Source organism: Frieseomelitta varia, unplaced genomic scaffold (assembly GCF_011392965.1).
Source record: "Frieseomelitta varia isolate USP_RPSP 00005682 unplaced genomic scaffold, Fvar_1.2 scaffold_689, whole genome shotgun sequence".
Lineage (NCBI taxonomy): Eukaryota > Metazoa > Arthropoda > Insecta > Hymenoptera > Apidae > Frieseomelitta > Frieseomelitta varia.
Window position 1 is genome coordinate 177,661 of NW_025110466.1, and position 11,900 is coordinate 189,560.

At 32.8% G+C, this 11,900-nt stretch overlaps 1 long non-coding RNA gene across 1 annotated transcript; it reads right to left on the bottom strand.

Annotated features, from left to right (window-relative positions):
- Nucleotides 1–290: 290 nt before the first annotated feature.
- On the bottom strand, nucleotides 291–2,139 carry LOC122535255. The gene is made up of 3 exons (XR_006308122.1): nucleotides 2,021–2,139; nucleotides 640–710; nucleotides 291–470 (listed from the first exon to the last, which is right to left on the bottom strand). It is a non-coding gene; the product is annotated as an uncharacterized LOC122535255 (long non-coding RNA).
- Between the last annotated feature and the right edge of the window lie 9,761 nt (nucleotides 2,140–11,900).

An 11,900-nucleotide genomic window follows, 5' to 3' on the forward strand; every position in this document is an offset into this window, starting at 1 on the left:
CGGTTTGCCCAAAACAAAGATGAACGATGACGGAGAAGAAAAAAAAAAAAAAATACAACTACAAATACTAAAGGAGCATAGTGACAAAGTAGTAACGAGAATGACTTCCCATGCTCTGAAATCATTTAAATTATCCAGAGGATGAGATGCCATTTGTTGTGACCCTCTTCGTGGCAGTTTGCCGGGCCTCTTCTTTCTTCGAGCGCAATGCTCGCTGAAACTTACATTTAGCTCGAGTCTTCCTAATCGCAAACCAAAAAATAACTTATAAAGATGAAATGAANACCAGTCACCCGTGCCGATTCGGACCTTTCGTCCTACGACATGATTGAGTGACCGGAGGAACATAAATGCATGCGACTCACACGACGGATGTGAAGAACGTTATCATCGATGCTGCACTGGAGCAAAAAAAAGTTATCGTGAAGACTCTCATCAAGTAGATACCCATCGTGAAAGGGAAAAATTTTCTGAAAAGCGGCAAAAATTTTGTTTCTAAAGACACAGTGTTATTTGTGAAAATTTAAATTTTAATAATGATAAAAATTCGGGCTAATAATTTGAAGTGTTTTTATTTTATAATTATAATGTTTAAAAGCAAAGCAAAATCTTAAGTCAGATATAATGAAAGATTCTTACATTCTTGGCTTTAAAGCCACCGTTGGATTTTCCCCTCAAAATACAAAAAATTTGTTGCTGATGTGAAACGTCTGTAACAAAACATTATATATTATACTTTGTTGTGAAATTTGAAAAATTGAGCAAATTGAAATACAGTATATAGAACTACTTACGATCCTGATTTCCTGGAGAGACCTTATCCTCTTGAGCACTGGCTCTAATATACCGAAAACGAACGTTGAATAAGAAAAGATTATCAACGCGCGTGTTTAAGTAACAATCGGTTGACTCACTGACTCTAACTTCGCGAATTATAATTATAATTTAAATGAATTAATAATCTAATTTAATGAGACCCACTTTGTTCAAAAACATATTAAAATACTGCGCAACAAAAACTGACTCTACCAACCGCATTGCGCGCGGTCACAAACATTTCCTGAAAATAATAAATATGTATGAAAATAATGAATCTTGAATATGTATTGCGTGTGGGCGTTCGGAAAAAGTAAATATATTGTAACAAGGTATAGTACAATAAAGTACGAAAACAATAAAGCATGAATTTAATAATCTAATGTATATCCATTTAAAAATATATATACTATTCAGGTGCTACGATATCTATATTCGAAATAAAACATTAATTAATCTAATCTATTCCATTTTCATCCTTGTATCACAAATAATTATAAAAATACAATTATAAAAATAATTATAAATCTAATGCGACGTAATACGTGTTGTTGTTACGAAATTCGACAGCCGAATGACTTTCCGCGACACGTTTCGTCCTTCAGTTGAGAAAGCAGTAGGGGATGGGGTGATTCTGTCCGAACAGGCACAATAGTTAAGACAGACATAAACATTGTGTTCGTGTTGTTTTATACATCGAAATTCGAACTCCAAGGCCTTCTACGTTTTACTTTATTTGAAAACTGAACAATTACATTATATTACGCAGTAAAATTATTATTAAAACTATTAAATACGTACATACCTAACAAATTATTGTTAGTATAATTATTAAGAATTACACAGTATGAAATTAAAGTACCAAAAAATAATAAAAGTATATGTGTAAAAACTTGTAATAAAATATGTATATATTTATATGTACATATGTATATATATATAAAACAATGACAATTGCCAACTACAAGGTAACAATATTTGCAGTGGTTAGTATTGAATTAAATTTTGGTATAAATTATAAATAACTTTAAACATACTATGTTCTGACTGAATATTTATATGCAATTATTTCTTTAATCGTTGAAAATTATATGTAATAAGTATTTGGTTAAATCTTACCTTCAGTTGAAGCTAAATAGGCAATTTTATCTTAAAAATTCACAACACAAACACTAATCTAACAGCTATTGATATATATTTTTACCTCAGAATTTTTGATGATACTTCTTTCTGGATGATTCTTTTGGATAATACTTTCTTCTTTACAGATGAGTCGTGCTCCTTTCCATCATGCTTTCCGCTCGATCATGAGAAATATTGATTATTTCGATAATCGTAGGAAGTATATTGCATGTTTCACCGTTGGGGCGCTGTAATAGCGTGTTTCGCGCAAAATGATAATTTGGAATAAAAAATGAAACACGCTGGTCTAAATCAAATACACAATATTTACAAATTACAAATGTTGTTAACATACCGAAATTGCACTCTAGTCATCGAGATGTTCTTCCAAAGTGATTTCGGCAATCAGTCGACAATCTGTAACAATGAAAACTAGAAATTTGAGATTAGACCAAACAATATTGAAATAATGCAATAAATAAGCACAAATTATACCTCAGAAATATATGATATATTTTTTTATCTTTTAACATATGATATATTACATGACAAATCCAACAATTGCGTAGTTGAACGAAGAGATCCGAATAAACAAATTTCATAAAATTATAGAATATCGTTATGACAGCATTCAAAAATATATTGAACAACAATATATCAGTTAAACGAACCTGAGATAGTACATTGCAGAGGGTGATAGAATGATAATGAAAATGTTACGCACTAACAAAATTCACAACTTTCAAACAGATCGACACGTCTCGACGCCATGACACCCGAAACTGAAATAGTGGCATCTCCCGCCAAATTCTCTGCTAGTCGCTTTCCTATTGGCTAATGCGACGTACATGCCCATTGGCTTAAAGCGGTGCGCCTTTGAAATATTCTACGCGCGTCATTTAAAACTCAATCAAGGTACTTTGAATTTATGAAGAATTTTTGATGCAATTTTATTTTTTATATATGTATATATATAGATATAATAAGATAGCCATGTTACAAAGATACAATATTTTTAGGTAGAATGTACTTTTTACCTGAAAACTTTTGGGTGATACTAAACTATTCTTCTGTATAATAATTTCTTCTTTACAAGATGGGTCATGCTCCATTCCGCCATGCTTCCCGCTCGATCGTGAGAAACATTGATTATTTCGATAATCGTAGAAAGTTTATTGCATGTATCACCGTTGGGGCGCTGTAATAGCGCGTTTCGCGCGAAATGACAATTTGGAATAAAAAATGAAACACGTTGGTCTAAATCAAATACACAATATTTATAATTTACAAATGTTGTTAACATACCAAAATTGCACTCTAGTCATCGAGATGTTCTTCCAAAGTGATTTCGACAATCAGTCGACAATCTATAACAATGAAAACTAGAAATTTGAGATTAGACCAAACAATATTGAAATAATGCAATAAATAAGCACAAATTCTACCTCAGAAACATATGATATATTTTTTTATTTTTTAACATATGATATATTACATGACAAATCCAGCAATTGCGTAGTTGAACGAAGAGATCCGAATAAACAAATTTCATAAAATTATAGTATATCGTTATGACAGCATTCAAAAATATATTGAACAACAATATATCAGTTAAACGAACCTGAGATAGTACATTGCAGAGGGTGATAGAATGATAATGAAAATGTTACGCACTAACAAAATTCACAACTTTCAAACAGATCGACACGTCTCGACGCCATGACACCCGAAACTGAAATAGTGGCATCTCCCGCCAAATTCTCTTCTAGTCGCTTTCCTATTGGCTAATGCGACGTGCATGCCCATTGGCTTAAAGCGGTGCGGCGTTAAAATATTTTACGCGCGTCATTCAAAACTCAATCAAGGTACTTTGAATTTTCAAGCAAAACAATTATACAGAATTTATGAAGAATTTTTGATGCAATTTTATTTTTTATATATGTGTATATATATATATATATATATATATATATAAAGAAGATAGCCATGTTATAAGGATACAATATTTTTGGTTAGAATGAACTTTTTACCTGAAAACTTTTGGGCGATACTTCTTTCTGAAAGATTCTTCTATATAATACTTTCTTCTTTACAGATGGGTCCTGCTTCATTTCGCCATGCTTCCCGCTCGATCGTGAGAGACATTGATTATTTCAATAATCGTAGGAAGTTTATTGCATGTATTACCGTTGAGGCGCTATAATAGCGCGTTTCGCGCGAAATGACAATTTGGAATAAAAAATGAAACACGCTGGTCTAAATCAAATACACAATATTTATAAATTACAAATGTTGTTAACATACCGAAATTGCACTCTAGTCATCGAGATGTTCTTCCAAAGTGATTTCGGCAATCAGTCGACAATCTGTAACAATGAAAATTAGAAACTTGAGATTAGACTTAACAGTATTGAAATAATGCAATAAATAAGCATAAATTCTATCTCAGAAACATATGATAAAATTTATTATCTTTTGACATATGATATATTACATGATAAATCCAACAATTGTGTAGTTGAACAAAGAGAACCGAACGAAGTTCATAAAATTATACAATATCGTTATGACAGCATCCAAAAATGTATTAAACGACAATATATTAGTTAAACGAACCTGATGGTACACTGTAGAAGATGGTAGAATGATAATGGAAATGTTACGCATAACGAAATTCACAACTGTCAAACAATTCGACACATCTTGACGCCATGATACTTGACCTCGGAATCGTGGCATCTCCCGCCAAATTTTCTTCTAGTCACTTTCCTATTGGCTAACGCGACGTGCATACCCATTGGCTTAGAGCGGCGCGCCATTAAAATATTTTACGCGCGTCATTCAAAACTCAATCAATGTACTTTGAAGTTTCAAGCAAAATAATTATGGAGAATTTATGAAGAATTAGTGAATTTTCTACCAATAAAGATACATGCATGTACACGATCAAGTACGATAATTTTGAAATGAATATTGATGAAGTACCATCACTTTCAATGCAATAAATATTCCTCGAAGCAGATGTGGCAATACTCTACCTTTTTTTTTATTTTAATTTTCATCACTAGTAATGCTGCAGTGCAAAACTTGTCTGAATCGATACAACAGGATGTGACACAAAAATGGTAAGAGGATCGTGAGACTCTCCAATCGTGAGCCGAAAAAATAGATTGTATGCTAGGTCTATTTATATACCTCGTGTGTGACAGTGCATACAGTCATTGACTAATAGCTAATACCTCGTCTGTGATCTGTGTCCGTCTTTAACCCTCTTACCATTTTCGTGTCACAACCTACCATATCAATCTAGGCAGGTTTTGCCCTACAGCGCTACTGGTAATCGGAATTAAAATCAGAAAATATGAATAATGTTGTTACATCTACACCAAATATTTTTTATTGAATTGATATTGAACGCTTTCTCATATGCATGCCTATTCTTACGAGATCAACTTAATTTTTGACTGGAATATAATTATTTTCTAAATTAACATTATATGTCACAGGCTTACAAATTAGCATTTAGTATATGTCAAGAATTAGAAGTTAAAATCTGACTATGCATATGTAATGTCAGTAAACAAAAAGTAAAAAATAAATCGCAACATTAAAATTATCAACACGTTTATTTGCCGAAAATGTGGCGCACTCTATGTAGTCTTTTCGCGAGCGAAATGAACTTCCTGTGATTCATATACATATAAACTACGAGCAGGATCCATATGTAAATGAATATTGCGTTAAACAAATATTTTTAATATACGCTAAAAAAACGAGCATCGATTCTAAACGAATATACACACAAGAAGACCAAAACCAAATATACTTATATTCTCGAATAAAACTATAACCATATGAAGTTCTCATCTCGTCGAACACAAAATGATTCAGTTCTGAAAATTATATTACCTTCGGTGATCCCTCAAAAAACCTCATGACTCATAGCACATCGTGGCGTAGTTTACCGGAACATCCGGCTTATATCGTAATTTCACCAGCCACGTCTGTTTTACGAGGCGACGACTGACAAAAAACACGCACGTATCCGTTTCCTCCTCGCGTATTCTTCGCGAATTACCGCTCGAAGATAAACAGGACTCACCAGTCATTTTTCTCGAACGTTATTGCAACGATCCAGAGGTTTTTGAAAAAAAGAAACAAGGTACAATCGATGAAGAACATGATTTTATTGTTATTTGAATTGTTTAGAAGCCACCTTGATCACTTTATAAATTGAAAAGCAAAAAGAGATGATAAAAGAGGAATAAGAATTGTCACATAATAGTTTTACTGAGGAACAAGTTAATATTATTTTAGTCTACTTTAATCTTTACTTTACTTCCAGTTAAGATTTAGAAATAAAAGATTTAGAAATAACTTAAAAACATCTAGAAAAATTGTAGAAGATTTAGAATTGAAATTAATATTATTTTAATCAATTAGTAAAGTTTTCTCAATGAAGTTATTGGATGAAATTATGAAGAAACTATTAATTCTTTAATTTCGGCGATTGAATATGTTGTAGGAATTATTGAAAATCAATATATTAAACAATTTTATAATGACTCACACTAAATATTGAAACTGTTATAATTTTGTAAAGAAAAAAAATCGCACAATACTAAAATTTGGGCTCATTTTAAAGCTCGAAGCCTCTACTTTCAAAATGCATTGTTCATTTTATTCTACTATGTTTCTGCATTTTGTAAACACTCATTTCTTCTCGAAAATGCCATTAAACTTTCATAATAATATTGAAAAACATTTTTTCCCTAACTTGGATTTGAAATTCCTCTACAATGGATTAGAAAGGGAAAATTAAAGCCTTCCCTTTATAACAAATCCTCGAAATTTATTGTACAATTTTTTTCGCCAATTTATTGTACAGTTTGTTTCTTCAATACCGGGTATTAATTGCGTGCTTGTATATTTTATAAAATTGAAAAATTAGCAAAAAATGAAATTGATCAATTTGCCTCAGGGTAGTTCATTTTTTTAGATTAATTGAGCTATACTACGTTAGTTCGTGAGAGATTGTAAGTCGCCCACGTGCTGCTGTTTGAATGACTGAAAATCACTGGATGCAAGTAATTTTCTTTTGTAACCACTGCTTCTTAGTTAGTTCATTTCCTTGATTCTATAGGGTCTCGAGATACTGGTAATTGCTAGAAATCAATTATTGCCAAGAAAACCACTTGATATTCATGTATTCTTGGCGACATCCAACTGAATGCAAATGGAAATGGATCGAAGCAACGATTGTCTATTTACAGGAAAAGAAGGTAACTATCGTTCAGAATCGTTAGCTAATTAGTAATTTGTTTCTTAGAATACTGCTATTTTCATTTACTTTTCAAGCTTCTTTCGAGTCTATACGTAGAGATAGATCTAAATAAATCTAGGAAACAGGTGAATTACATTTCTCTTTTTTGGAAGAAGACAAATTATTCTTGTATTTATCTGTGATCTACCAGACTTATATTTAGGCGAATATATCGCAAAAATAATATTTGTTACGATTTATATTTATGATTGTAGAATCATTTATGATCGTCATATTTTTGTGATGACTATCATTATATGTATGTTAAGAAGATTATTGTTTCATTAATACGAAAATTATACTGCAATTACATTTACGTATTAATAATTAATATTAATAATACTGTTATTACGTTTACGTATTAGTTATTAATATTAATAATACATTACCATTAATAATACTAATATTGATAACAATCATGTTAAAATACATTATTTCAACACAAATTTAATTCTACCGTAAATAAAAGAATGTCTATTGAGATAATTTCTCTTTCCAAACTTCATCGGTTTCGAATGTATTAATTAAAATACTTAACATAATCTGAATTTGTTCTACGATTTTCGACACTGACCAGTTTCATTTGCGGGTGCGTTTAAATCCATCGAGAGCCATCCAATTTTCGAAACACGATTCGAGTAGACAGAAAAGGATTACACGACACCCACGAATCTCACCGTTAGTATACTATTCTACCTATTCTCAACGATGCACGTAATTTCTTGAACGCAGGAGACGCTAAGATTCGTCGAGGCAATCTCAACTCAGTTTATTAGCATCTTTGGTGAAAATAGACGATTCGTAGAAAGAACAGCGCGATGGATTTTTATTTGCCATAAAAGTTACAGTTGGCAATTAAAAGTTTCTACTTTCTTAGCTGACTAGTCCGGTCCCCGTTCGCAGCAATGTTTCTTCCCTGGAGCGTCGTCGAAACGATGGAATAATGAAGGGATTATTAAAATATCCCTTCGAGATTCGCTGCTTTCTCAGCGTACAGCAGTAACACGAGCGTTGAGAATGCGAATCGTGCAGGAATCGGGACGAACGTTCAACGAATTGGTATCGATGCAAGTTACACTAGAATCTTATTATAGAAACGCCTTCGATCTCTCGCCTATCGATGAATCAGTTTCTCGGGAAGAGTCATGTTTCGGTGTGTATTGCACGAAATTTTCTTGTCGTTCATGTTTATGAAAACGTCAATGTAGGAGAAGAAGAAGAAAAAGAAGTTTTTGAAACTACTACACATTCTATCAAAAGTAAATTAATTTAGCTTAATCCTGATGATGCAGATTTTTAAGCAAATTCTATTAAATTAGACAATTTTCTTTTTTTTTTTTTTCATCCATTGAGGGCTAAGCAATGATTTACTTCAATTTTTTGAAATTTCATCAAGTTGTAGGATCTAAATGAAAAAAATGACCGAAAAGATAACAAACAAATATTTGGAACCAACTTTCTCTTAAAGTTAAGCTCTTAATGGGTTAAATAAATAAATATTTATTCGGTGCGTTTATCATGCTGGAAAATGATTTGACAATTCTTTAATATCTATTGTTGAACACAAAACTCGATTTATGATGGTGAAGATATTTTGGGGAAATTTATAGGATTTATAGAAAGTAGACAGTATTTAAAAAAAAAATGAAGCATATATAAGATTATTATTAGACATGAATTGCTTCCTAAAATAATTAAAGTTAAATAATTAGAAAAAATTATTTCGCTAATTATTTAAAATGAATTGTCGCTTACATTCGAGAACCTCAAAATGAACATTAACTCCACTCCACTTCAGGTCCATTAACTTCATTCTATACCGTTTGAATCGCGATCGAAACTATAGTTTATCATCGCGTCTTACTGGAATCTACATGTTGTTGTTCTCTTTTATTTGCGAAAGGAACTCGGGGAAAAGCGCGACAACCGATAAGAACGCCGAAAACTCGACTATCGTTTCCATCTATCCACGATCTTGAATTCTTACGTCACCAACTGGGTCACAGTACAGAAGAAGCAAGAAAGCAGCGAGGCAGCCAAAGAAGTTCAAAGACGGAGAAAATAAAGGAAAAAGACAGAGGGGGAGCCAGACAGCCGAAAACTTTTCGAGTTCGTTGTACTAGATACGATCTTCATTGGTCAACCTGGTTTTCTATTAAGGTCACGAAAACGTTCTTTGCTAGGCTCGGTGCAAGGGAACGCTTTTGCGTCAAATTCGCCATAGTTTACCACTGCGTTTTAGAAAAAAGATATAGATTTGTATGTAGCGGCTCACACGAGACAGGATTTTTAACACACTGACATCGTCGTCGTCGTCATGTATACACATTTTTGTTAAAATAGTAAAAACAAACGTACCACGTGCATAAATATATTTTCGACGGACAATGGTTTTGTATCTGAAAAAAGAATTTAACGTTTCGAATTTGTGTTTTTAGTTCGACGATGTATTTTCGCGAGATAATACCATCTGTGGAAACAGTCCGTGAAAGTGGAATGCGCGTCAATGGGTTAATCTAGACTAGACGCGAAATTCGTATTTACCAAAATGGTCACGTATATATTGTTTATTTGTTTGTGACATGAAATGTCAGTGGCAAAGCAATATATGTACCATATTGTACAAAAGCATACACAATAATGGAAATATTGGTTATGCGTAGACTCTTCATTTCTACGAAAATTGATATTTCAGTCAATTCAATTAAATAAATAGAGATTCAAGTAAAGATCTGTCATCATCTGCTGAATTTCATTAGTACCAAACATTTCATTAGCAATAACAGTTTCAATGATATTAAATTATCATTAATTATAGTGAAAAACTTTAGACAAAGTATCCTGCAAATGCAAAAGTCATAAAAATATTTAAGCTTGTTATCCATCATAGTCACAAGCCTCACGATGTAAATTAACTTCGTGACAAATATCCTTGCGAAGCCACTTTTAAAACGCATCAGCGAATTTGTTCGTGCCAAGTAAATTAAACGTCAATTACGCACTTTTCTTTTCTTTTCTTTTACCGGTCGTTCGATTGTGCATAAACAGAGAACGATGAAGCCGCGACCCTAGCGTTAAACGACTTGGTTTGCTCGTACGATTGAAAAGCGGACACGACGTGATTCGAATACTCCACGGAATTGTCCCCGTTAAGAGAGACGATCTGTATGCCTGGCACAAAATTGACGCGACTAGGGGTTGGCCGACGTCATAAAGGATACAAGGCGAACGATTCTTCCGATTGGAAGGAAGGAAAGGACACACGGAAACATAATCACGTAATCGCCGTGCCGGGGACGATGTCGTAAGCCCGTGCTAGATGGAAGAAATTGATCGAATATCTGCAACCTTATTGCCACGTCCCGATGAAACGACACGACGAATCCTTTATTTGATTGCCAAGACATTTCGTGGGCTTTCTCTGAATAGGTCCTTTTTATTTCTTTATTAGGAGGTTTGAACGAACTACAGCACGATGACCACCGGCGTAACGACGGTTATTTCAGAGGACTATGGTTTAACGAAATCGCTCCAATTTGCTACCATTCTCCGGTTCTGAAGTCGTGTTTGAAGATAGAATTTGCGCAAGAAGGATACGCTTTTTATCGTTTACTCTACATTCGTTGTTTATTATTATATTTACTGTCCGAAGATCGGCTTTGTATTTATCTGCAATTGTCTCCCTGGGAATTATTTTATTCACAATTATTTTGACAGACACACTTTTTATAATTTATTTCATAAAAATTGAGTTGTTGTTAAGTCCTTAATTCTTGTTCGTTCAAATATTAACTTTCATTAAGAATGAAATTTATGCAAATGGCAAAATGAAAATTTTTTGAAACACGAGTGTCGTCAATGTACGACGTATATTATATTAATAATGACATTGTATTCAGCTTTGTTATTATTCTGCGGTTGGGAGAATAATTTATCAAAATGTATCTGTAATTAATTAAAGTCACTGCGCTGTGCAAAAATAAAGAATGTGAATCTCCCATTGTAGCCTTTATATTTTATCGAAATATAGAAATCTTTATTTTAAATTAAATTGTGTGTATTATATTTAAATTATTGAAGCCAATATCCACCGACTGTTGCTTGATTAATTACAAGTGGCACTTACACTTAAATATTTTACGTTTAATATTTATTTTGAAGGAAAAATTGACAGTTTACATTGACAGTTCTATTACACAATATTATTCTATTATTATTGACTGGTTAAATATTAAAAATAAAAAGTATTTTAAACTCTCTGTATAATGGTGTATTATATTAGTATAGAAATTCATATAAAATTTCGAGCGAAATATGTAACACTGAACGGTGTCACGACAGCTCCTTGTCTTTAATCAAAGATACAACAGTTTCATCGAGGTATCGAATATTCGTGGAACAGAATTTGCGATAGAACAGTTCACGCGGGTAGCATTCAATTTCACGAGCATCTCCAATCAGATGCTCCGGGAGTCAACATTCCGCTCCAAACTCCCTCATGGACCACAGGAACAACGTTAATTCGATTTCGGCATAACACGGTTTATCGTCAGCTTCGCTGCGTTTTAACATGTTAGCATATATTGACAGATATAACATGTAAAATTGAGTAAAAAATAACAATTCGTGCAATTTATTC